This window comes from Hippopotamus amphibius, chromosome 7, assembly GCF_030028045.1.
Source record: "Hippopotamus amphibius kiboko isolate mHipAmp2 chromosome 7, mHipAmp2.hap2, whole genome shotgun sequence".
Lineage (NCBI taxonomy): Eukaryota > Metazoa > Chordata > Mammalia > Artiodactyla > Hippopotamidae > Hippopotamus > Hippopotamus amphibius.
In genome coordinates this window covers 24,852,200-24,876,120 of record NC_080192.1, presented here as the reverse complement: position 1 = coordinate 24,876,120, position 23,921 = coordinate 24,852,200, and the positions used below count along the sequence as shown (strand labels likewise).

Below are 23,921 nucleotides of genomic sequence, written 5' to 3'. Positions count from 1 at the left end.
GGATATCCCTGCAGGAAGAAGGAAGGTGGGGCCCCGCCCATGTCCTACAGCAGTGCTGGGACTGCATTGTCCAGGCCTTTTGTAGGGACACAGGAAGAGGGTACGGAAGTTTCTACAGGAAAACAGAGAAAAGTTCAAACATAAACAGCATCCAAAAAAATTTACCAATAGTGAACTAGATTTCCTCTCTGGGCCTTCCCTGCTTCCATGCACCACTGGGCTGGCAGATTTTAATCTCGGATTCTGTTCACCTTGGTAACCTCCAGCGTGTGTAATTGTGCTGTTTCCCTACTTAATAAGTTAAGAGGATGTGTTTTCTATGGCACTGGAGACAAAAACAACCTCTTTCCAGAGACTGTATCCTGGCCTGGCTGCAGTCTGTTCTGTCTTTTCCATTTGTCATTTCTGGGGAGGGCACAGCTTCCCTGAAGTCCCCCATGCGGGACAGGGCGGCTCCCTTTCAGGAGGCTTTGAATGAAGTTGAAAGTGGCCAAATCACTGCTTCCCACAAGGCGAGGGCTTGGGTTCAGCTCCCCAGTTTTGGCCAGAGACGTGCCTCAAGAAACACATCCCTAAGTGATGCAAGAAGAGCTGTACCACGTGGTAGTGAGGGCTGGAATTTTCCCTCCCCACCCTCCTGCTGTCCTCTACCTACCAGGGCTCAGAGGAAGCTGCTACAAGAATCTCTGGACCCATCCTGAGGCCACATGGCTCTCTGGCTTTAGGCTGGAGTTATGAAAACCCCAGCTCGAACAGGGAGCAGTGGTTCCATGGTTAAATCTGAAAGAAAAGGGCCAAGATAAAAAGAGAGTGTAGCTTTTGGGTGGAGGGGTTACTATTCCTAGTACATGTGTGTGAAACCAAAATGACTCCGCTTCTCAAGCTACAGAGATGGGTGACAAAGAACGATGGAAAACTTTTACCCATTCCCTGCTTGCGGGCTCAAGGGAAAGGGTCTTCTCAAGGGCAACTTCTGAAGTGTAAGGAGTTTCTCTCTACTTTTCCCACTGATTGAAATGCCTTCAAGTTGGCTAGGAATTTTGGAAGCCACTTCCAAAGTGGCTCTAACGGGGGCTGCCACACGCTAAAAGGAGCATTCGTTACATCTCAGATGGGGCCAATCACACACTGCAGAAGCAAATGGTTACAGTGAATAGACAGACTTCCTAGAAGATGCCATTAGGGAAAATTAAAGCACCCATCATCTCCCCCATCCCCCAACAGCTCTTAAGCCCTATCTTTCACAGCCCATCACAGGAGAGAGTTCCGAGTAGACTGCTGTAGCTTTTTAGGTGCTATCTTTTTCTGAATTGCTTTTTCCAGAACAAATGACTTCCATTATGTTCAGCCAGGGACCAATTCTTCACTTAAGTATGTAAAGCAAAAGATGGCTTGTGCTCCAGATATGTTTCTCACAACAGAAATCTTTTCTGACAGTTTCCCCAGACAGGTGATTGAAGTGTGTTACATAAAAGCCCAAGTACAAGGATGAGGGTGACCTTGACTTCTGAAAGCAGTTTAAAATGCTGGTGAAGATGTACTCAGACTGCTCTGAGACTTGGAAGGAATACCTGCATTTTCAGAAAACAGTTGATGGAGACCTCCTTCATGCAACACAAATTTCTGGAACAACTGTTACCTATATCCTCCCATTCATTCATTCTCCCATTCATTCATGCATTTGTTCACTTATAGAATAAGGTGCCAGGCACTGGGTTACATTTTAAGTACAATCAGGGATGGTTTTCAATACGTTTCACAGTAAGGCATTGGCTCTTGGACATTCTGCTGGAGGTCCCCCCACCCCTGTGCCAGGTGATAACCCTTTAATTGCTTAGTGCATTTCAATATTTTAGTAACTACTACAGCTGTGCTGGTGCATGCACGCTAAATAACAGCCCCGGTTATGATGATGGACTAAGCACAGTCTCCCAGCTTTAGAAACCAACAGTCTAGGGCCTGCTGCTCTAAATTAGTAGCTACTCAGAGAGAGACTCGGTGCAAGAGTCTTTGAGTCTCAACTGACCTGAGTACAGAGTTCCATCGGGTCCCAGGAGGGTCTTAATTCCCACCAAAGGGAAGCAGTGGGAGTGAGGAAGGGCCCTTCTCATCAGAGACAGGACATGAGATGGGGCTGGAAGCAGCCAGAGTTATGTTAAGGAAGGTGAACCAGGAGAGAGACTGCCCTGTGCTCTGTTCCCCACCTGGCCCAGCAGGGGTGCAGCTGCCTGTGGAGTCAGGCCTGCCACACCCCAAGAACAGCAGGTGCCCCAGCCTGGGTGTCCCTGGGCTCTTGTTCTGCTTTCTCCCCAGTCTTCATTCATTCAGCATTCAAGCATTATTCAATAAATATTTATTGAGCACTGATCATGGCCAGGCACTCTGCAGGTGCTGAGGACACAGCAGTGACCAAGATGGACATGACCCTGCCCTCAGGGGGCTGATAGTCCGGCCAGATATCAGAAAGGTGTCAAATTGTACTTGAATCACTCGAAAAGTTCTCATGAATCATATTTAAATATGCTAGTTAGAAGCTGATATTCTAGATTGGTGAGACAATCTTTATTGGCCAAATGATTTATAACATGTTGATATGCTTCTATAATCTATAATAATAAGTAAAATAGAATTTTATTAATATTATTTATATTTAATTGTGTTGGGGTTTTTTTTTAACATACAGAGTTATAAAGCCATAAGCCTTGAAGAGCAAGGCCATCTGAACAAGATCAAGTCTTCCTGAGGATAAAAGGGATTCAAGGCATGACCTTTTGTCAGAGTACCTAAATTAATACTCATAGTAGCATTTATGGAGGGAGGGTTGCCATGTTTCAGGCCCTGTGCTAAGCACTTTACGTGGATTCTCTCATTTATCACAACAGCTCAAGGAGTAGTTACTAATATTATCCCCATTTTACAGGCAAGGAATCTAAGGCTCAGAGAGGTTAAATAACAAGTTTTAGGAGAACAAAACTTTTAATGATTGAATCTTCAACTTATTTGGCTTTGCTGCACCTAAGTGCAGAGGTGGTAAGCAAAATATTTCACAACTGGTATGGTGTGGACACAAACCAAACAAAACAGATGCCAGGTCATGGAGCGGAAGCAAGGTCTGAGGGACGGGGCCACTGGGGGAGAGGCTGAGGTCACCGGGGTAGCCAAGTCATAGATGCGGTTGGCTAGGATAGCATCTATTTATGGAGCAGTATGACGTGTTTTAATGTAACAACTTAGCCGTACCTCTAGAGCCTGCCCAGGTGACATGGAAAGGTCCTCCTCTCCTGTGAGCCAGCTGAGTGACTCCTGGGACAGTTGTGTTCACCAGAAAGCTGGAGAGTTGCTAAGGGTCAGACTGACCTTCACACCCTATTCCAAAGACTTAGTGTGCTTTGGAGTATGCTGAGATGGTGAGTAGAGTAGACACAGTAAAATTACACTATACAAACTGTCTTAGGTTACCAAAGCCTGCTTTCCTGCTTCTAGACCAGAGCACCCAAATTGGAAGTTTATGGGTCTTATATAGCCTGCAGATGTGTTTTATTCAGCCCATACAGTGATTTCTCATTTTAAATAGCAAAAGCTAATATCTCTATAGCTCTAACCACACACCAGGCATGTCTATGCTTTAAATATATTAACTCACTTAATCTTCACATCAAACCTATGAGGTAGGTACTATTATGACGGTTCCCATTTTATAGATGAGAAAAACAGGCACAGAGAGGCTGAGTAACTTGCCTAAAGTGGCACAGTTCATTAATAAATGGCAGAGGTGGAATCTGAACCCCAGCTGTCTGGCTCCAGAGTAAGAGTTCTTGACTAGTATGCTCCTCTGCCTCTCTGGTATGCTTGAATTATTTGCTGACCTTTAAAAATCAAGAGAGGTAAGATAAAAACCCAGATTTCCAGCTTGTAAGAATTAAAAATCCTAAGTCTAAATAACCCTGAGATTATATTACCCTATGGCAAAAATCAGCCCCCTTTCTGTGGGAATGTGTTCTTTGACTTTCCCCAGTCCCCACCATTCCCTATTGCCTTCCAGCACTGAGGCTGACCATCATTTGCCATTTGTCACCAGGCCGACACTGTTGTTTTCTTGCAAACAGCCCTCTTCAGCCCTCTTCACTCATTTATGTGACCTGCCTGGCCCCTCAGCTAGACTCTTCCTAAAGACAGGATGCACTTTTGCTCCGGTAACACATATATCGGGATGTGCAGGAGATCTCCAGAGCTTACTTATCTTGCAAATTGTTACTAAGTACCAGAAAATTAAAAGATAACAGGAGAGAAATTAAGCAATGATGGGCAAATTTAAAGCAATTACTGAAGAAAACTTTTAACAATTGGGAAGAAAATCCTTGATCTCCTCAAGCCCAAATCATATAAGACCTCACATTTCTACTGAAAACAAAACAAAAAAATCTGATTAAGCTAAATTCCCTGCAACAAAAAATAGTTTTCTATAGAAGTCCAATATTATACAAATATCACTATAAAGCAATGTGATTCTCTTTTAAAACTCATCTACCGGAATTTTTACATTCGGATGCAAACCTGCTAAGTAATCCCTTTGGGAGATAGGCCCCTTTCCCCATAATGCCCCTGAGAGAAACATTTTGGGATTCCCTATGGGGGCTAATCTTCAAAGCAATTTATGAGTCAAACAGTAGACGTCAATCTAATTATTTTATATTCACATCTTGTTTTTGATCCAAAATAGTAACACCCACTTTTTTTTCACTGTTATTCAAATAACATCTCTGTTCCAAAGTAAAATCCATTAAAGGTTGAATATTTGTTCATACTGGGAATAAAATAATTAGCAACAATCTTGGAAGGCAATTCCATAAGTGTATTAGCAACAATAACATCTTTGAAATGAGAGCATAGCCTCCCAAGGTGACCTCCTTGAATGGGCCATTACTTTTTAAAATATGTTTTGATGTGTTTAAGGAATCTGATAAGAGAAAAATACATATCTAATTCTGTTTTTATGGTGTCTAAATACGTACAAATAGAAAGCATATACACTGAAGCATATACACTGAATAAATAATCATTATTTCGGGGTACCACAATTACACGTGGTTTTTATGTTCTTCATTCATATTCATTCAACAAGAATTCAGTGCTTACCGGCACTCTGGTAAATGCTAGGAACACACTGTAGCGATTTCCTTACTGTTTTGTGTTACAGTGAGAATGTTTGACTTTGTAATCATAAAAATTTTAACTATTTCCATTCTGAAAATGACACATCTATGTATCTATCTGTCAGATGAAGAAAATGAGAAGGGGGAAGAGGGTTTGTCTCCATCAACTAGTTGATGGAGACAACTAGTTCTCTATGAAATTATATAAATTTGGCTTAGGAGAAAGAGGCAAGTGAAATCTCGGGTAAACCCAGTTGGGTGAATTGGAAAACTAATAACTTGAGGATAGAAGAATGAGAGATTCCAGATCCACACCTGGCATTATTTGTGTGACTTTAAACTATAAATTTAATCACCCTGGCCTTAAGCTCCTTCTCCTAAAATAAAGGCATCCGACTAAATGATCTGTGTGGTCCCTGGCAATTTTGACATTTTATGATTATTATAAAGTTAAACCATTCACTTCAATCACATGACAAAATATGTTAGTCACGTGGACATGCATCAGTCACAAAGAAAACAGGGCTGAGCAAAGAGATGTAGAGATAGACCTACAGCAAAGAATCACACCAACTCTTATCATAGGAAGTTATTTTTCAAAACGTTAAACTGAGGTGCTTTTTGTTTCCTGAAAATTATGAAGCCCCTGCCCCTGAATGGATGAATTCAGAGAGGGTGGATGCCAGCTAGGAGAAAGAAGTCACTGCCCAGCCTTGAGGGTCACACTCGATTTTTGTTTTTATTTTTATTTTTTTAAGTTTTTATTTTATAATCGAGCCTTGTTGATTAACAGTGTTGTGTTAGTTTCAGGTGTACAGCTAAGTGATTCAGTGATACATATACATGTATCTATTCCTTTTCCAAATTCTTTTTCCATCCAGGTTATTACAGAATATTAAGCAGAGTTCCCTGTGCTATACAGTAAGTCCTTGCTGGTTATCCATTTTAAACATAGCAGTGTGTACATGTCCATCCCAAACTCCCAATCTATCCCTCCCCACCACCCGTCCCCCCAGTAACCATAAGTTCATTCTCTAAGTCTGTGAGTCTGTTTCTGTTTTGTAAAAAGCTCATTTGTATCATTTTTTTTAGATTCCGCATAAAAAGGAATGATATTTGTTTTTCTGTGTCTGACTTACTTCATTTAGCATGATAATCTCCAGGTCCACCTACCTTGTTGCAAATGGTATTATTTTGTTCTTTATAATGGCTGAGTAATATTCCATTGTATATATGCACATCTTTTTTATCTGCTCGTCTGTTGATGGACATTTAGGTTGCTTGCATGTCTTGACTATTGTAAACAGAGCTTCAGTGAACATTGGGGTGCATGTATTCTTTCAAACCATGTTTTTCCCCAGATATATGCCCAGGAGTGGGATTGCCGGATCATAGGGTAGCACTATTTTTAGTTTCTTAGGGAACCTCCATACTGTTCTCCATAGTGGCTGTGCCAGTTTACATTCCCACCAACGATGTAGGAAGGATAGGAGGGTTATCTTTTCTCCACACCCTCTTGAGCATTTATTGTTTGTATATTTTTTGATGATGGCCATTCTGAGTGGTGTGAGGTGATATCTCATTGTAGACACTCGAGTTTTAGATCCACAAGACAATAATCCTAAAAGGCAGGCTTTGTGGGAGAAAGAAAAAGTGTGAGTTGGGGGACGTGTGTGTGTGTGTGTGTGTGTGTATGTGTGTGTGTGTGTGTGTGTGTGTGTGTGTGTGTGTGTGTGTGTATGAGGGGGTAGGAGGTGGTGGTTAATTTCCAAAGCTTGCCTTTACACGTGGAGAGGAAAACCTGGATCATGGGCTTCACGGACTCCCACTGTGCCTCCACAGAGACCGTTTCACAGGGTTGCAGGATCTGGCAAGATTTGGAAAAGAAAGGAAAAGCTCTATTCCACCAGGAGGAGGAGGGTGGAGGGAGAAAAAGATGTGGGTCCCTTCATCCTGAACAAACATCCAGGCAGGGATGAGAACAGTCCAGATGGTGCAGAGCGAAAGTCAGATCAGAGGAGACTGGGCTCTGCTTTCTGCTTGGCACTTAGAGGAACCTCTGTGCAGGCCCCTTATCACGCAGAGTCAAAATGGTGGCGGGTGGGTTTCTGCGGTAAGGGGCCCGAGATCGCTGCCCACTTCCTCATGGCCTGTGTGTGGCATATAGGGGAAATAGAAGTTCCCCACGAGGATGCCAGACTGTGAGCTCGCACAGCAAACTAAGATGTGGCCTTGCAGCTGAGGTCTGGAGGGTGGAGCTGACCCCCCAAATTACAGACATGGAGGCACTGGGGGTGTATGTGGTGTCCAAGGTACCCTGAGGGTACCCGGGACCAGCGAGAGCTGAGCTGAGTGTTTTCTGGGCAAGAAGAGATCCTTGGGGTCTCCCAGAGCAGAGTCTGTGCAAGGCCAGCAGCAGGGGCTGACGCCCAGGGGGACAGGGGGCCTCTTAAGCCCAGGGCAGCCCACCTGGGCCCTGCGCAATGCCCTGAGGCCCCCTGACGCACCCCTCCCTGCAGCCAGACCCCATTTTGGGAAGGAGGACTAGCAGGGAAAGCATTTGAGAGGGAAGGAAGAATACCTGATAGGAAGTGTCAACCTTGAATCAACTGATTATTGGAGGGAAACAGCTTTAAACCAGAAGAGGCTGTTATCTTCCATTGACGAGTTGAAGGTTTTTTTTCCTCCCCGCCATCAGCAGGAACGGGAGACTAGTTATAAAAATCAAAAATTTAATCTACCTTCAAGAAAAAAAAAGAAAGAAAAGAAAACCTGGCCTGTAGTATGTATATTTCCACCCTGCTGGGTAAGTATGTAATTATAATTACCATAAGTCCTATGAAAAGTCCCTAGTGCTTTGAATGCATTTAATCAGGGCACGGAGACTGGCAGGCAGCCCTTAGGGACAGCCTCAAGAAGGAAGTGATATTAGAGCTGAGATTTAAAAGAGGAGTTAGGTAAGCAGTGGAGAGCACCAGGTCCCCAGGAGGAAGGAGGCTGGTCCCTGGAGGAGCTGGGAGGGCGGGGTGAGTGGTGGCAGGTGAAGAGGTGAGGCCAGTGGCACTGGGCACCTTTTAACAGCTCTTAACAGTTGGCAGGTGCACTTCAACTCAGTTTAATTGATTTAAAACGCTCGGCTTTGTGGGGAAAAACAACATTAACGAACTGTGTTTTAGCAGTCAGGGCAACAGTGAAGCATTTAGAGATAGTCTGAGGAGAAGTCAAGATAGGACAGCAGCCTAGGAAAATGGAGTGGGGATCTACAGCTCAGCGACTGGTAGGAGCCCAGACCACCACCACTGCTGCCCACACCTGCCAAATCCCGCAGCCATCTCGGCTTTCAGGCATTCCTGTGCCCTGCCAATCTCTCCAAATTTCTGAAGGGCTGGCACAGAAGCAGGGCTCTCCTTCTTGTAGGGCTGAGCCAGAAAAAAAATGGGGCCAAGGAGACAGAGACCAGAGGACGTGGGCTTCTGGCCAACTCTGGGAACCTCTCGCCCACCGCACGTGGATTTCTCCTGGGCCCTGGGCACGCAGTGGCGTCGCTGAGAACCCTCCCGGCCGGGTGGATGGTTCCCACTGGTAGCGAGAGCAGACAGACTCGAGCCTGGTGTGCATAGGCGTCATCTTTGCTCCCTCTGTGAGGCCAGCACCTGCTCTAACCACCGGTAACCTTGTCTGGACCATTGTAACAGTCTTGTAACTGGTCTTTCTGCTCTCACTCTCTCCTGCCTACATTTTTTTTTTTTTTACAGAACTGTTTTTACAAAATAAATCAGATTGTGTCTCTCCTCTGCGTAGAGTCCCTTAATGGGTCCCCATTTTGCTTTTAATAAAATCAAAAGTCCTTCCACGCCTGCAGGACTCCGGATGCCCTGGCCCCTGCTTACCTGCGTCGTGTTCCACGTGTTCATCCCACCCAAGGCACGTGTGCTCCTTTCACTTTCTCAATATGCCCCTTTTCCGGGAGGGTGGGGGGGAATCGAGGGGGGGGCGTCAAAAGGAAGGGAGGGAATATGGGGATATGTGTATAAAAACAGTTGATTGAACCTGGTGTACCCCCCAAAAAAATAAAATAAAATAATAAAAAAAAAAAAAAAAAGAGTGATGCATCTTCCACATATCACATTTTGTTTATCCATTCACCACTTGATAGACACTTGGGTTGCTTCCACTTTTTGGCTACTGAGAATAATACTACCATGGACATGGGTGTACAAATACCTGAGTCCCTGCTTTTCTTTTGACAATAAACCTGGAAGTGAAATTGCTGGATTATATGGTAATTCTACTAACATCTTATTTTTTAAGGTACAAGCTTATGTTCAAGCTATTGTTTGTGTCCCTCATTTTTTAAAAAAAGAAAAAATATTTCTTAATTAAAGTGAGTCTTTAAAGGTTTGGCAGGAAAAGTGAATTTTTGGTATAGATTTTCATTAAGTTCTGTCATCTATAGCTGCTTTGTGATTTTCGTCAATCACAAAAGAATACTGAAAAATGTCCTTCATTTTTTAGAAGATTGGTAGTTGGTTAAATGGCACCAAATAAAGAATTAGAGAATGAAAAAAAAAAAAAAAAAAAAATATGCCCCTTTTTCCCGCCTGTGCAGGCCTGTTGCCCTCCCTGTTGCCCTCCTCGGGTCTCTCCTGGGCCTCTTTGTGCCTTGTACCCAAAGTGCCACCCCTTCTGCTCATATTGTATCTTACCCCCCTGTGTATTCCTTTCGTAGCACTTATCGATCTGATATTCTGATAGTTCCTTGCTGACTTATTTATTTGCTTGTGGATTGTCCATGTCCTCCATGAAAATTTAAATTTCTTGAGGGGAGGGTTTGCCTTGAGTAATGCCTGGCTCAGATAAGGCCCTCAATTAGTGCTTGTTAAATAAGTACATGAATACATGGGTGGATTAATGAATGAACTTTGACCAAGAATGGACAGAGGCAAGGGCATGATTTTGGACCACAAACATTTTCATTATATGATTGGTACTGGAGAGTGTTGGTGGACAAAAGACAAATAAAATGTGCAGAGAGATTGCTGTCAGTCTCACGACTGAGACAGGCACACTCAGCTAACCCTAACAGAATCGCTAAAGGAAGTGTTGTGGTCTCATTAAAAAGTGCTGTCTTCGAATGGGGAATTGGAAAAGTTTCCTAGATCCATATTCAGCTCAACCGTTCAAGAAGTAGTATTTGGGCTTTTAGTGCTCTGCAAAATGTAGGGCATGTAGATGAATGAGTCCTGGACCCTGCCTTCAGGGAACAAGCTGTCTAGCAGAGAAGACAGACACAGACAAAGCTAATTATTCTATAAGGTGATAAGTATGGGAGTAGCCCAGGGGAAATACCTGAGTTCAGAGGAAGAAGTGACTGGCTCCACCTGGGGAGGTTGGGGCTGACTGTCCGGAGGAGCTGGATGTGAGTGAGCTGTGCCCTGAAGGTGAAAGGGATTTTAGCTGGCGGAAAAGGCTGGGGTGGATGAAGGCAGAACTAAAAATATGAGCAAGGGGTTATGAATGGCAGAGGCACGATTCTGGGTATGTTGATTACGACGTCCTATAGGGAGCTGGAACGCTGATGTGATGGGACAGCTAGTTTGGGAATCCTTAGCAGGTGTTGGAGCCACACAAGAGCTTTTAGAAGAGTTCCCAGGGAAAGAGTACAAATCCAGAAGGGGAGGAGGCAAGCTCCAAACTCTGGGAATCAGCAAGGGAGTGGTCAGAGAAATAGAAACTACAATCTGGAGAGATGCAACTCTCAGAAACCAAGCGGAGAGAGACTCACCTTTCAGAGTCCTTCCCCAGATGCCTCTTCATAACACCCATCCTGCCGGCTGCTCCTTACTCAATGCCGGTCCATCCCACTAGACAGAAAGGTCTGTGAGGGCAAGAAATGTTTCTGACTTGTTTATTATTATATTGCCTACACCTGGACCAGGACTTATCCCCTAATAGAATGAATGTAGGAATCAATGAATATTTTCAAATTATACAGAGTTGGAAAGGTTAAAGGCTGTAAATAAGACCTTGGATTTGGCCATTGGACACAAAGATGACACGTGAGAGACGAGTTCTAGGAATGGGGACAGCAACAATACCTATGTCACGTGGTACTTATGAGAATTAAATGAGCTAATATGAGTAAATGCTGAGCCCAGTGCCTGGATGTAGTTAAAGCTCAATAAATATTAGATGATTATTATTATTCCTTCTAGTCTTCACTTTCAGAAGCTATCCTGGTGAACTAATTCTTGATGGTTGTATTGTGTCTAACATATTTGTATACTACCCTTCCAAGACATACTAGAGACATATTGCCTTAAAAACTACCACAATTACAAAGCGCTATCTTATTAAATGGCTGTAACAGAACCCTGTGAAATGAGATTTTGCTGTCAAATCTGGCTATGGCCTGGGAGCCTGGCAAGCTCCCAAGAGGCCAGAAGATGGAGTGGAATCTCCTTTCCCATTAAGGAGACTCAAAGCACAAAGGCAGCTGCAGCCAGACTTTGGAGCTCTGTTCTTAAATCTGATTTTGTGCTGGTCAGTTAATCCAGGGAAAGAAGCCTGAGAAGTGGGGTGGCTCCAAAGAGTGGCTCTGTCACTAGGTTTGGATAAAGAAGATAGCGGCTACAGGAAGAGGTCTTTGAAGTGTGGAAACATTGAACTTGAACTGAGATGCAGGAGACCTGGGTTCCCATTCTGGATGTGCCACTAACTCTCAGAACTTGACCAAGTCACTTAGCCTGTGTGTGTCAGAGTCTTCTCATTTGCATGAGAGGCCTGCATGAGCCTCAAGGTCTCTGCAGTAGATTATTTGCAAAGATGGCCACAATTTCTCCCATACCTGCTGTTCTCCTCCCTTGCAACGTAACTTTGCTTTTTCTCCTATCAAGAAGTAGAATCTATTTCCTCTCCCCTTGAAACTGGGCTAGCCCTGTGACTTGCTTTAACAGAATGTCGCATGAGTGACATTCTGTTTGAGTCTAAGCATTGAGAGGTCTTGCAGCGTCTGCTGTCACTCTCTTGGAATGATGCTGTGGCCATGTGAGCAAGCCTAGGCCAGGCTCTTTGAGGAGGACAGCTCACATGAAGAGAGAGGCTCAGCCAGCAGCCGGCACCAACCACCAGACCATGTGAAAAAGGCCATCTTCGACCATCCAACCCCAGTTACGCTGCCAGATGGACAGTCACATGACCCATGCCAGACAAGACCAGCAGAGGAACCGCTACACCGAGCCCAGCCAAAACTGCTGAGCCACCAAATTGTGAGCAAATATAATGGTTGTTGTTTTAACCAACCAAGTGGTGGTTTATTACACAGGACCGGATAGCTGATACAGCCCCTTTTATAGCTGACATTCTAGAGACCGATTGTATTGCTCTGAAAAAGAAATCAAGCTGTGTGATCTTTTATTTGTATGTTAGGGTTGGCTGCAGAGAACTCAAAGGTTAAGAGACTGTTTCATTTCCTCCCCTCCTCCCCCGACCCCTGACCCTGAAGGCCTTTGCTTTGCGACATTGTTGCGTATGGACCCATTAGAGCCTAAGCTCTTTGCCATCTTCCCACTGGTGGAAGGACACTGAACAAGACAGGAAGTGGCTTGGTGACTCAGTGGTCCTTTCTTCTGAGTCACTTAGTTGTCACTTCCTCCTCTCTGTGGTTCCAGAGGACATTCCTTCATTCAGCCAGTACTTTGTGAGCAGCCTCCGTGCGCCAAGCCCTGCCTGGGAAACAGTGTGGTGATGGATGGTCTGGCCGTGGAGTGGATCAGTCACAGGATCTGAGTGGTTCTGCCCGGAGAGGGGCTCACTCATCACTCTCTCCTCAGCCGCTTTCCTTTAGCATCTCATGCATATGCTTCTGGGCTTCCAGAAGTGGCCCTGTCCTAAAGGCGTGGAATTTCAGAGCTGGACAACTTTTAAGGCCCAGTTAGTTCAGCCTTTTCTTTCTTACACATATGAAGATATTAAGGCCTGAGAAGTTAAGGAGTAGAGGTAGCTCATGGTAAAATTAGGCCTAGAATTCAGACCTCTTACTCCAAATCCCAAACTCTCTATATTGCATTAAAAGGCTTCTCCTAGGGACTTCCTAGATGGTGCAGTGGCTAAGAATCTGCCTGCCAATGCAGGGGACACAGGTTCGATCCCTGCTCCAGGAAGATCCCATATGCCGTGGAGCAACTAAGCCTGTGTGCCACAACTATTGAGCCTGTGCTCTAGAGCCTGTGCTCCACAACAAGAGAAGCCATGCAATGAGGAGCCTGTACACCACAAGGAAGAGTAGCCCCCACTCTCCGCGACTAGAGAAAGCACGTATGCAGCAACAAAGACCCAACATAGCCAATTAATTAATTGTTTTGTTTTTTTTTTAAAGGCTTCTCAGAGCTCATACCATCCTTTCCTCTGATTCCTGAGTTTCCCACACATTCTTCTCAGCTTGTGTTATAGGGATGAAACTAGTTCCCTCTTTTGGCTTAAGATTCAGACATTACCTGTGGAAGATAAATTCCAACCATTAAATGATAATGGTAATTATAACAACATAAATTCAAAGCATGTTTTTCAAGCACCTGCTATGTGCCAGGCACTGCCTCAATTTGGGGGATATAGTGAATAAGAGACGCAAGGAATCTACCCTGAGGAATTTACATTCTTGAGGGAGGTAGGGCAGACAATACACAAGGAAGTAAAAAAGAGAATTAGGGGCTGGTGTTATAAAAGTAAACAAGAAAATGTGACAGAAGGACTGAACTAACTGGGAGATGTATGGCCAGGAAAGGCCTCTTTGACAGTGTGGCATTTGAGCTGATACCTGATTGGTGAGAAACTAATAACTCTTCAGAAAATGCAGAGAGCAAAGGCCCCGAAGTGGGGACAAACTTATTTGAGAAAACAGAGAGGAGGATGTGGTCTCTTGGAGGGAGCTGTGAGGGGATAGGAAGGAGACAGAGCAGGGAGGAGGCAGAGGTCAGATCATGCAGGGCCCATAGGCCACAATACAGAGTCAGGAATCTATGTATTTGAGTGGGCACATGGGAGGGTACTAAGTGATATGACATGATTTATATTTTTAAGAGATCGATCTGGCTGCTTAGATGGAGAATGGATGTTGAGGATTAAGAGGGAAATTGGGAGGATGATTTATTAAATGCTATCTGTATGTGGGATATTTCGTATATTTTACCTCTAATCCTCCCAACACTTCAAAGCAGATCTTATTACGCCCATTCTATGGACAAGGAAATGGAGACTGGAAGGGATAAGGGAACTTGCCCAAGGTTGTGGAACTGAACTTGAACCTAGGACCATCTGACTGCACTGTAGGAGACCTTCCCATTTAGCACGTGGCCTTACTATGATGGTTGACCACCCTGTGCTAATAAGTTTTCTGATTATCATTGTATTTTGAAGAGCGAGACTTTAGAGCTGAAAGCTATAGATTGAAAGTTCCTTGAAGGCAGGAATCATGTATTACTTATCTTGCCATTTAGTTGTGACTCAATCCCTGACACACAGGGGGCGCTAATTCACATATGATGAATGAACGAATGAATGAATGAATGAATGAATGAGTGGGTTTCTGTCATGAGAAGTTTACTGAACCACTTCCCACCTCAGGCCTACCATTTTCAACACAGGCATATGTGTCCTTCCCCAAATCACGCGACAGGGCTGGAATGAGAGTCTATGCCATTAAATCATGATTCTCTCCACGCTTCCAGTTTATCTGTTTAGGACAGATTTCTTTGTTTAACCTACCATTTCAGTTTGATAAACCCTCAAGGTCAGGCACAGTGTCTGTTTTGTACCATAGTACATTGGGAGTGTGTGGAGCCTGCAGAGAGGTTCAACCTGGGGCTTGGAAGTGAGTTTTCTTTCAGAAAATGAAACCAAAAAGGTTAAGTCCACATGTGATGGGAAAAAGAACAAACATCTTCAGGTCCCCCAGAACAGCTGCTTCACTGGAGTTTAGTGTCTAAAGAAAGAATGTTCAGATAGAACAGGGTATGGTTGGGAATGCAGCACAAAAAGAAAGTCCATCTTTGGCTTGACTGTCCAGCAGAATGTAGCGTGGGGACAATGTATGTGAGGAATGGGCACTTTGTGGTTTCCAGAGATGACCCTCCATGATAAGAAATTCACCTCATGTGCTTTCCTTGTTGACCACCAAGCAATACATTCTCAAATGTTGATTTGGCTTCCTGGTTATGTAGGGGGTCCTCTGGGCAGTAGAGGCAAGCATTTCAGTCACTTTGAGAAAGGAATGTTCTCCATTATAAGTAAATTCACTTGTAGATGTTCAAGAAAACTGTGTTACCGAGAATCTGGGGTGGGAAAGGTATAGACCACTGCCGTTTGTTGAGGTTCTGTGTATATTAAAAACTGAACAAATGCTAAAAGAAGGGTATAAAACTTGTCGTATATTGTAACATTTTACATTTTAATCGTTAACATACAAAACAATGTGATATTGTGCTAGTGACAATATAATTAAGGACCTACAAAATATTAGTTCTTAGTGTACTTTAAGCAGTGGTTGGAGGATGGGATGTATGTTTAAGGATATGTGATGAACGCCTTCTACTTTCAACTTTATCAGGCTGTCTCTGTACCTGCAAGAATAAGATCGTTTGGCGACAATGTCAGAGCTAAATATGAAGCCTTGTGTGGTGAGGCCGTGCTCAGAGGTGTAGGTCCACTTTCTGAGATTGTCAGCTCAGGCTCAGACCATTACCAAAGTGATGGTATCCATGGACCACGAGCCAAACCAGCCTTCCCATGGTGACATCTGGATCTTGTCATGTGTCCGCCCCTTAAAATATCACACATCCCACCATGGTAAGTATAGTTGTCCATTGGTATTTGCATAGTATTTACGTATAACCTATGCACATCCTCCCATATGTTTTTTTTAATCAGTTTTTGACATTTATTGATCGATTGACTGATTTACTTAATTATTAATTGAAGTGTAGTTGATTTACAATGTGGTGTTAGTTTCAGGTGTACAGAAAAATGATTCATATATATGTGTGTGTGTGTATATATATATATTCTTTTTCAGATTCTTTTCCATTATAGATTATTACAAGATATTGAATATAGTTGCCTGTGCTATACAGTAGGCCCTTGTTTTTTATCTATTTTTTATATAGTAGTGTGTGTATGTTAATCCTAATCTAATTTATCCCTCCCTCCCTTTCCCCTTTGATAGCCATAATTTTGTTTTCTATGTCTGTGAGTCTATTTATGTTTTGTAAGTAAGTTCATTTGTATCATTTTTTAGATTCCACATATAAGTGGTATCATATGACAGTTGTCTTTTCTGTGTGATTTACTTCACTTAGTATGATAATCTCTAGGTCCACCCATGTTGGTGCAAATGCCATTATTTCATTATTTTTTTGTGGCTGAGTAATATTGCATTGTATCTGTCATATATATATTTTTTGTCATATATTTTAAATCATCTCTAGATTACTTATAATATATAATACAATGTAAATGCTATGTAAGTAGTTGTAAATACAATGTAAATACTATGTAAACAGTTGCTGGGTGCACAGCAAGTTCAAGTTTTGCTTTTTTGAACTTTCTAGATTTTTTTCCCACAAATATTTTCCACCTGTGTTTGGTTGAATCTGCAGATGCAGAACCCACAGACACTGAGGGCCAACTGTACAGTTGCCGGCTACACAGCAGTGACGTTTCCTCCAGAAACATGTTGGCTGATGGGCTGATAAACAAAGCTAGGACATTCAAAAGTATCTTTTGAATATTGCATTTGGGGAAGACAGCTTCATGACAGAGGTGGGAACGTGCTTGGTGAGATGGCAGACAATGAAAGTGTAGGGGGATGTTTAGGACACTGACTCATACATGCACAAACACTCTCCTTTTTATATGAAGCTCCTTCTCTCAGGCGACCTTACCTGGCTTCTGGGATCCTGCTGTCACATGGTCTGCCCCACCACTACCCCTCAGTTTTCAGCTTTCCAACCTGTGCCTCTCAAACCATTCATGGATCATGAAGTCAGACTGGTGGGCTGCAATCAACATTTTCTAAGCAAATAAAACAGAATAGAAAATATCAAAATACATCACACGTAGTAAACATTAAAAAGAAAACTATGGTTTTGTGAAGCCTGTTTCAATTCCTTATATGTGTGTATAGGGCTTAGATGTAAACTGCATTTCCTCCTGTGGGTTGGAGTTAAAGTTTTCAACCCGCTGCTCTAGGGGGCAGATTAAAATGCCCCGGTCTTCTGCTGAGCAGATTCTGTGACCGGGGGCTTCTTAGGCAGAACTGCTGTGAATAACTACTGTAGGAGGTGAGTTACTGCTGAGAACCATCCTGGACCTTCACAGCATGTCAGGGTCTCAGACACTCTGGTACAACACCCTCAGTTTACAGTTTGACGAGGGAAGAGGCTGAGTCAGAGAAATTCGACTGAATAAGTCAGTGGTAGAACCTGGACTCCCAGCAGTTTCCCTGCCTCTCCATCCTGGGTTTTTTCTCTTTACTTTGTGTGGCCCTCTGTTGTAACTCAGCAAAGAATAAAAATGATTTGGGTTTTGGTCAGAAAACCTGGGCTTTAGTCCCAACCCCACATTACTGTGTAACTTTGAACTCACAAATTATTATATCCCCTCCTCAGTAGTATCAAATGTAAAACAGGATTCATACTATTAGAGACCAGTTGAGTTCATCTATTTAATGGCACTTTTTAGACTGTGCAGCATTATACACATTTTCTAATAACTATTTTTGCTCCTTGAGTATCTATGACATTTATTTAAGAGATGTGTATTGCTGTGGAGATGAAGGGGGTGAGGAGGTGAATGTAATATTACCAAGTCTCACCCCCCTCTTAAGAATATTCACTGATACTTTCTAGGGAGAAGATGCTTCTCCCATTCATTTCACCCAAGCATCTGCTTCTGTGCTCAGAGCCCTCGCAGAATCTTACAGAAATCCTAGTTAACTTAAAGCTAGTTCAACGACATGTCATCGCCCCAGCTTCCTTTACTTCCAGACCATGGTACCTGGTTCCTGACAGCAGCCTGTAGATGGCGTGTGTCTTCTCCATCCTGGGTTACATCTGTAGCCTTATCAGCCTCTGGGTACACATGAGGCCCTGTGACCATGGACACCCCACTGATGACATTGTTGAACCTCTACATGCACTCAGGACTGTACCTGAGCTCCCCCTAAACCCAGTCTTCTCTGGTTATTTCTCAGAATTCCAATTGCTGTGTCTTGCACAAGCTGGCTGGGTAAAAGCCCAGCCCACTAAATTACTCCTCTTTCCTGTCCAGTTTCAGAACCACCTGAGAGAGAAAGCAGGTGCCAGGCTGCAGGCAGAGATCAAAATAATCGTCTTATTACTGATAACAGCTAGACTGGAGGATGACCCTTCCATCTACAGGTACAGTGGGCTGGCTGTCATTTCGCCCCCAGATTAAACGTACCTAGCTGGGCTGAGCTGGAAAGCTGCAGGCACCCCCAGCGTGGAGAACAGAGACCATGTGTTCTCGGGACAAGCTGGGTCCAAAAGAGGGGGCAGGTGGGAGCTGAGCCAAGCCTTGCAGTTTTTTCTCCAAAACTTGCCAGTCAGAGACCTTCCCTCTCCCCTTCCTACTGGAGATCCTTCCAGACAGAAACATGAAGGCTTATTCCCTCCTGTTCTTTGTTCTCTGGCTTCCTTGTTCAGGGGCTTCCTCGTGACTACAAGCAATGTCAGGTTCCACGCCTTGTGGGGAAACAACCTCTCATCTCTGTGCTGGACCCCAAGCAGAAGGAGTGCCTGGGTTCAGAATGTCCCTAAGTTTCACAGGAAACGAGTTCATTTGTTTTGATTTTGCACCAAAATCTGCCCTTGGCTCCAGCCTCCGCAAACAAATCCTGTCACCCCACACGCCAGTAGACCCTTGAGAAGAAATTAAACTATTACGCTTGTACCTGGGAGCTTCTGCTCCCTCTGAAGAGCCCTGCTCTACCATCACCCCTGGCAAGCCTGGTCATGGCCCCAGGCCTTCCTTTCCTGCTCTCAAAGTACTATTCTCATTTGAGTTTCAGGAATTTTTCAAAGGTGATAATCTCCACTTTATTAGATTTTTCCACCATTAAGGAGTTGGTCTTGCCTTGCCCATCTTTGCCATTATTTTTAAAATTTTTAAAGTTTATTTATTTGGGTGCATCAGGTCTTCATTGCTGCACACAGGCTTTCTCCAGTTGCAGCAAGTGGGAAATACTCTTTTTTTTTTTTTTTTTAACATACAATGAACTGCATATATTTAGAGTGTACAATTTGGTTTTTTTTTTTTTCTTATTAGTAATGTATATATGGCAATCCCAATCTCCCAATTCATTCCCCCCAACCCTCCTAAGTGGGGACTACTTTTTGTTGCGGTGTGTGGGCTTCTCATTGCAGTGGCTTCTCATGTTGTGGAGCACGGGCTCTAGGCACTCAGGCTTTTGGGCTCTAGAGCACAGGCTCAGTAGTTGTGGCGCAAAGGCTTTGTTTCTCCGCAGTATGTGGGATCTTCCTGGACCAGGGATCGAACCTGTGTCCCCTGCATTGGAGGGTGGATTCTTAACCATTGCGCCACCAAGGAAGCCCCCCAGCTTTGCCATTAAAGCACAGCACAACATCTTACCCATGGGGCGTTGCCTGGGCTTCTGTGATTGTCTGATGCTGTGGGGAAAGAAAGTCTGCAGTTTCCTTCAAAGTCTTGCCCAATAATTTCTAGGATCAAAACAAGACATAAAGCACCCTATTTTCTTTAACTACACATTTAAAATCCAAAGCAGCTGTTTACATAGAAACTCTGGGCATCACTGAAAGAAAAAAGGCCCAAGACCATTTGCACCTTTCTGGACAAATCAGATTTCTATTATGTAGGAAGTGATTTTGACCAGTAGCTGGTCAGGACGATTTCTTAGTTGTATTCATCCTGGAAATTACAGCACTGACTCACGGTTTTTGGAGTTGTGACACCCTATCATTATGTTTTAATCTCCTTTCCTTTCTAACGATACAATGTGGATTTGGGGATACAAAGTGTGGGGTTACAAAGTATTAATAAATTTCAATCAATTGTGAATTTTAAAAAATCTAAAGCTTGGAATCAGTGTTAATTTCTTCCAAATGTTGTCAAATATTCTCCCTCCTAGCGATGGTTCACGTTTCAGTACTGTACAACATCATTTAGAAAACTTCATTGTATACCACAACTTTTATTGGGTTGGCCAAAAAGTTCCTTTGTTTGTTTTTTTTTTTAAATAAATCTATTTAGTTATTTATTGGCTGTGTTGGGTCTTCGTTGCTGCACACGGGCTTTGTCCAGTTGCAGCGAGAGGGGGCTACTTTTCATTGTGGTGTGTGGGCTCCTCATTGTGGTGGCTTCTCTTGTTGTGGAGCACGGACTCTAGGCTCGTGGGCTTCAGTAGTTGCGGCACATGGGCTCAATAGTTGTGGCTCACAGGCTTAGTTGCTCCACGGCATGTGGGATCTTCCTGGAGCAGGGATCTAACTTGTGTCCCCTGAGTTAGCATGTGGATTCTTAGCCACTGTGCCATCCAGAAAGTCCACCTTTGGTTTTTAAGTAAAAATAAAAGATACATTTTTCATTTTCACCAAGAACTTTATTGAACAACATAGTCACCCTTTTGTTCCACTACCTTCTGCCACTTTTCAGGAAACTTCATAATTCCATCTTCCTAAGACATTTTATCTTTTTGAGCAAAGAACTGTTCCAGGTGCATTTTACAGTCTTCCAGGAAATTGAAATTTTTTCTATTAAGAGAATTTTGTAAAGACCAAAACGAAAAGGAAATCCAAAGGTGCAATGTCTGGTGAATACAGCAGATGAATCAGAATTTCCCAGCCAAGCTGTAACAGTTTTTGCCTGGTCATCAAAGAAACATGTGGTCTTGCGTTGTCCTGATGGAAGATTATGCGTTTTCTGTTGACCAATTCTGGACGCTTTTTGTCAAGTGCTGCTTTCAGTTGGTCTAATTGGGAGCAGCACTTGTTGGAATTAATCGTTTGGTTTTCCGGAAGGAGCTCATAATAGAGAACTCCCTTCCAATCTCACCATATACACAACATCACCTTCTTTGGTTGAAGACCAGTCTTTGGTGTGGTTGGTGGTGGTTTGTTCTGCTTGCCCCACAGTCTCTTGTGTTCCACATTATTGTACAGTATCCACTTTTCATCGCCTGTCACAATTTGTTTTAAAAACGGAATGTTTTCATTACATTTCAGTAGAGAATTGCATGCAGAAATATGTTCAGGAAGGTTTTTTTCGCTTAGCTTATGTGGAACCCAAACATCAAAGCAATTCACATAACCAAGCTGGTGCAAATGATTTTCATTGCTTGATTTGGATATTTCGAGTAAGTCGGCTATCTCCCATGTGGTATATTGATTGTTCTCAATTTGATCACTATCAACTTTAACGGGTCTACCTGACCGTGGAGCATCGTCCAGCAAGAAATCTCTAGCACGAAACTTTGCAAACCACTTTTAACATGTTCAATCAGTCACAACACCTTTTCCATACACTGCACAAATTTTTTTTTGCGTTTCAGTCATGTTTTTACCTTTCTTGAAATAATAAAGCACAATTGGCCAAAAATGTTGCCTTTTTTTCTTCCATCTTCAGTATTAAAATGGCTACATAAAAATTCACCAATTTTGATAAGTTTTTAAAAAATGCACACTGATATGACAGCTGTCCCAATACAATCTAAAAAAATTGTTTCGAATGAAGTTAAAGGCAACTAAGTGCTACTAGAGCCATCTTACGGAAAAAACCAAACAAACTTTTTGGCCAACTCAATATTACTGATGACTTGATTGATTAAAAAAAATTTGTTAGCACTTCTTTTTTTTTTGCAGGCCTTAGGGATAATGCTAAGTGGTAAAGTTCCCCTATGTGGTGGGGACGCAGGAGAAATAGGCAATAGACTTCAACTGGTGGATCTTGGAAGACTTCTTGGAGGAGGTGGGGTTTGAGCTTAGTCTAAAGGGTGAGTAAGACATTTACAAGGGTTTCATAAGGAGAGAGGTCACCTGGGTGGAGCATTGGAGATATAAAGATTCTTAGACTCAACCTCAGAATCTCAGGGGTGAGGCCCTGGTATGTGTGGTTCTGACGTGTAACCAGGGCTGGGAACTCAGGTTTGTTCAGAGATCAGAGAAATGTTTGAAAGGCTGTCTCCGGGGCTGGGGGAGTCCAAGCCAGCTATTTAACACCTCAGCAGAAGACCAAATAAGAGGAATTAAATGAAGCACAACAACTTGGTCTCCCCTGAAGATGAAGTTCCTGGTTGTGAAGTTTGTTAAAGACACTAAGAGTTTTACCCCATTATGGTAAGGAAAGGCCTTCTCCAGAATCAGAAAGAAAATGCAGTTAAAACCAAATGAAAAAACAGGGCAAAATCTCATTTGTCTTAGACGGCCTGTGCCAGGCGTTGACAAACTTCTTCTGTAAAGAGTCAGAAAGTAAATATTTTCAGCTTTACAGACCATAACAGTCTCTGTCACAACTATTCAGCTATGCTGCTGTAGCACAAAAGCAGCATTAGGTAACGTGTAAATGAGTGAGCGTGGCTCTGTTCCAGCAAAGCTTTATTTATGGACACTGAAATTTGAATTTCATATAATTTTTACATGTTACACAAAATATTATTCTTGCTTTGATTTGTTTTCAATCACTTAAACACATAAAGTCTTATTATTCACTAGAGCCAGAAGGTAGGAGCAACCCAAATGTTCATCAGCTGATGAAGAGTTTAAAGAAAAATGTGGTATATGTAAACAGTGGAATATTACTCAGCCCTGAAAAGGAAGGAACTCCTGTCACATGATACACCGTGGATGAAACTTGAGGACATTATGATAAGTGAAATAAGCTAGTCACAAAAAAAGATAAATACTGTATAATCCCACTTACATGAGGTCCCTAAAGTAGTAAAATTCATAGAAAGTAGAATGGTTGTTGCCAGGGGCTGGGGTAAGAGAGAATGGAGCATTGTATCTAATGGGTAGAGAGTTTCAGTTTTGAAACTTTTGAAAAGGTTCTGTAGATCATTAGCACCACAATGTGAATATACATAATACCCTACTGTACTGAACACTTAAAAACGATTAAGATGGTAAACTTTATGTTATGATTTTTACCACAATTAAACATTTTTTTGAAAAGAGAAAGTTAACTCTTACCTTGAAAGTCATAGAAACAGACAGTGGGCCCTGTGGGCTGCAGTTTACCAACCTCTGGCCTATCGATGGCCAGTCCGAGGGCCAAAGAGATGGTCCAAATCAATGCTTCTCAAATGTCCCCATTGAAAGATCTCTAACAATGCAAAAGGGAGAACGCAGACTCCCAATGGGGTCTGCCTGCAAGTCTATAAAATTATTTTAAATATTCTTTCAAATGAGGTTCACGAAATTTCTTGAATCCAAGTCCATAACACATGTTGTTGTAATGTAAAATTAGCATTCACTGTAAAAATCAGTAAAAACTGATGTTCATGCAGGCTCAGAGAGGGTGAGTGACTTAGTCAGGGTCACAGAGCTAGAACAAGTCAGTATGGGACTGGATCCCCAAATTCTTGATTCCAAATGAATACTTGCCATCCGAGTGGGCTGCCTTCCCATCAGGCTTTGGCTGTCTATTCCCAACTCCTACCCACAATGCCCCAACAGTGAGGCAGTCTCCAAAGTAGTGAGGCAACCCACTTTTGAGTTTCTA

The 23,921-nt window shown here is 43.0% G+C and overlaps 1 long non-coding RNA gene across 1 annotated transcript; it reads left to right on the top strand.

The window, feature by feature from the left end:
• Window positions 1-12,299: 12,299 nt before the first annotated feature.
• LOC130856980 (uncharacterized) lies at window positions 12,300-20,461 on the top strand. Its single transcript, XR_009054730.1, has 4 exons — window positions 12,300-12,421; window positions 15,757-15,995; window positions 18,477-18,586; window positions 18,872-20,461. It is a non-coding gene; the product is annotated as an uncharacterized LOC130856980 (long non-coding RNA).
• The last annotated feature ends 3,460 nt before the right edge of the window (window positions 20,462-23,921 follow it).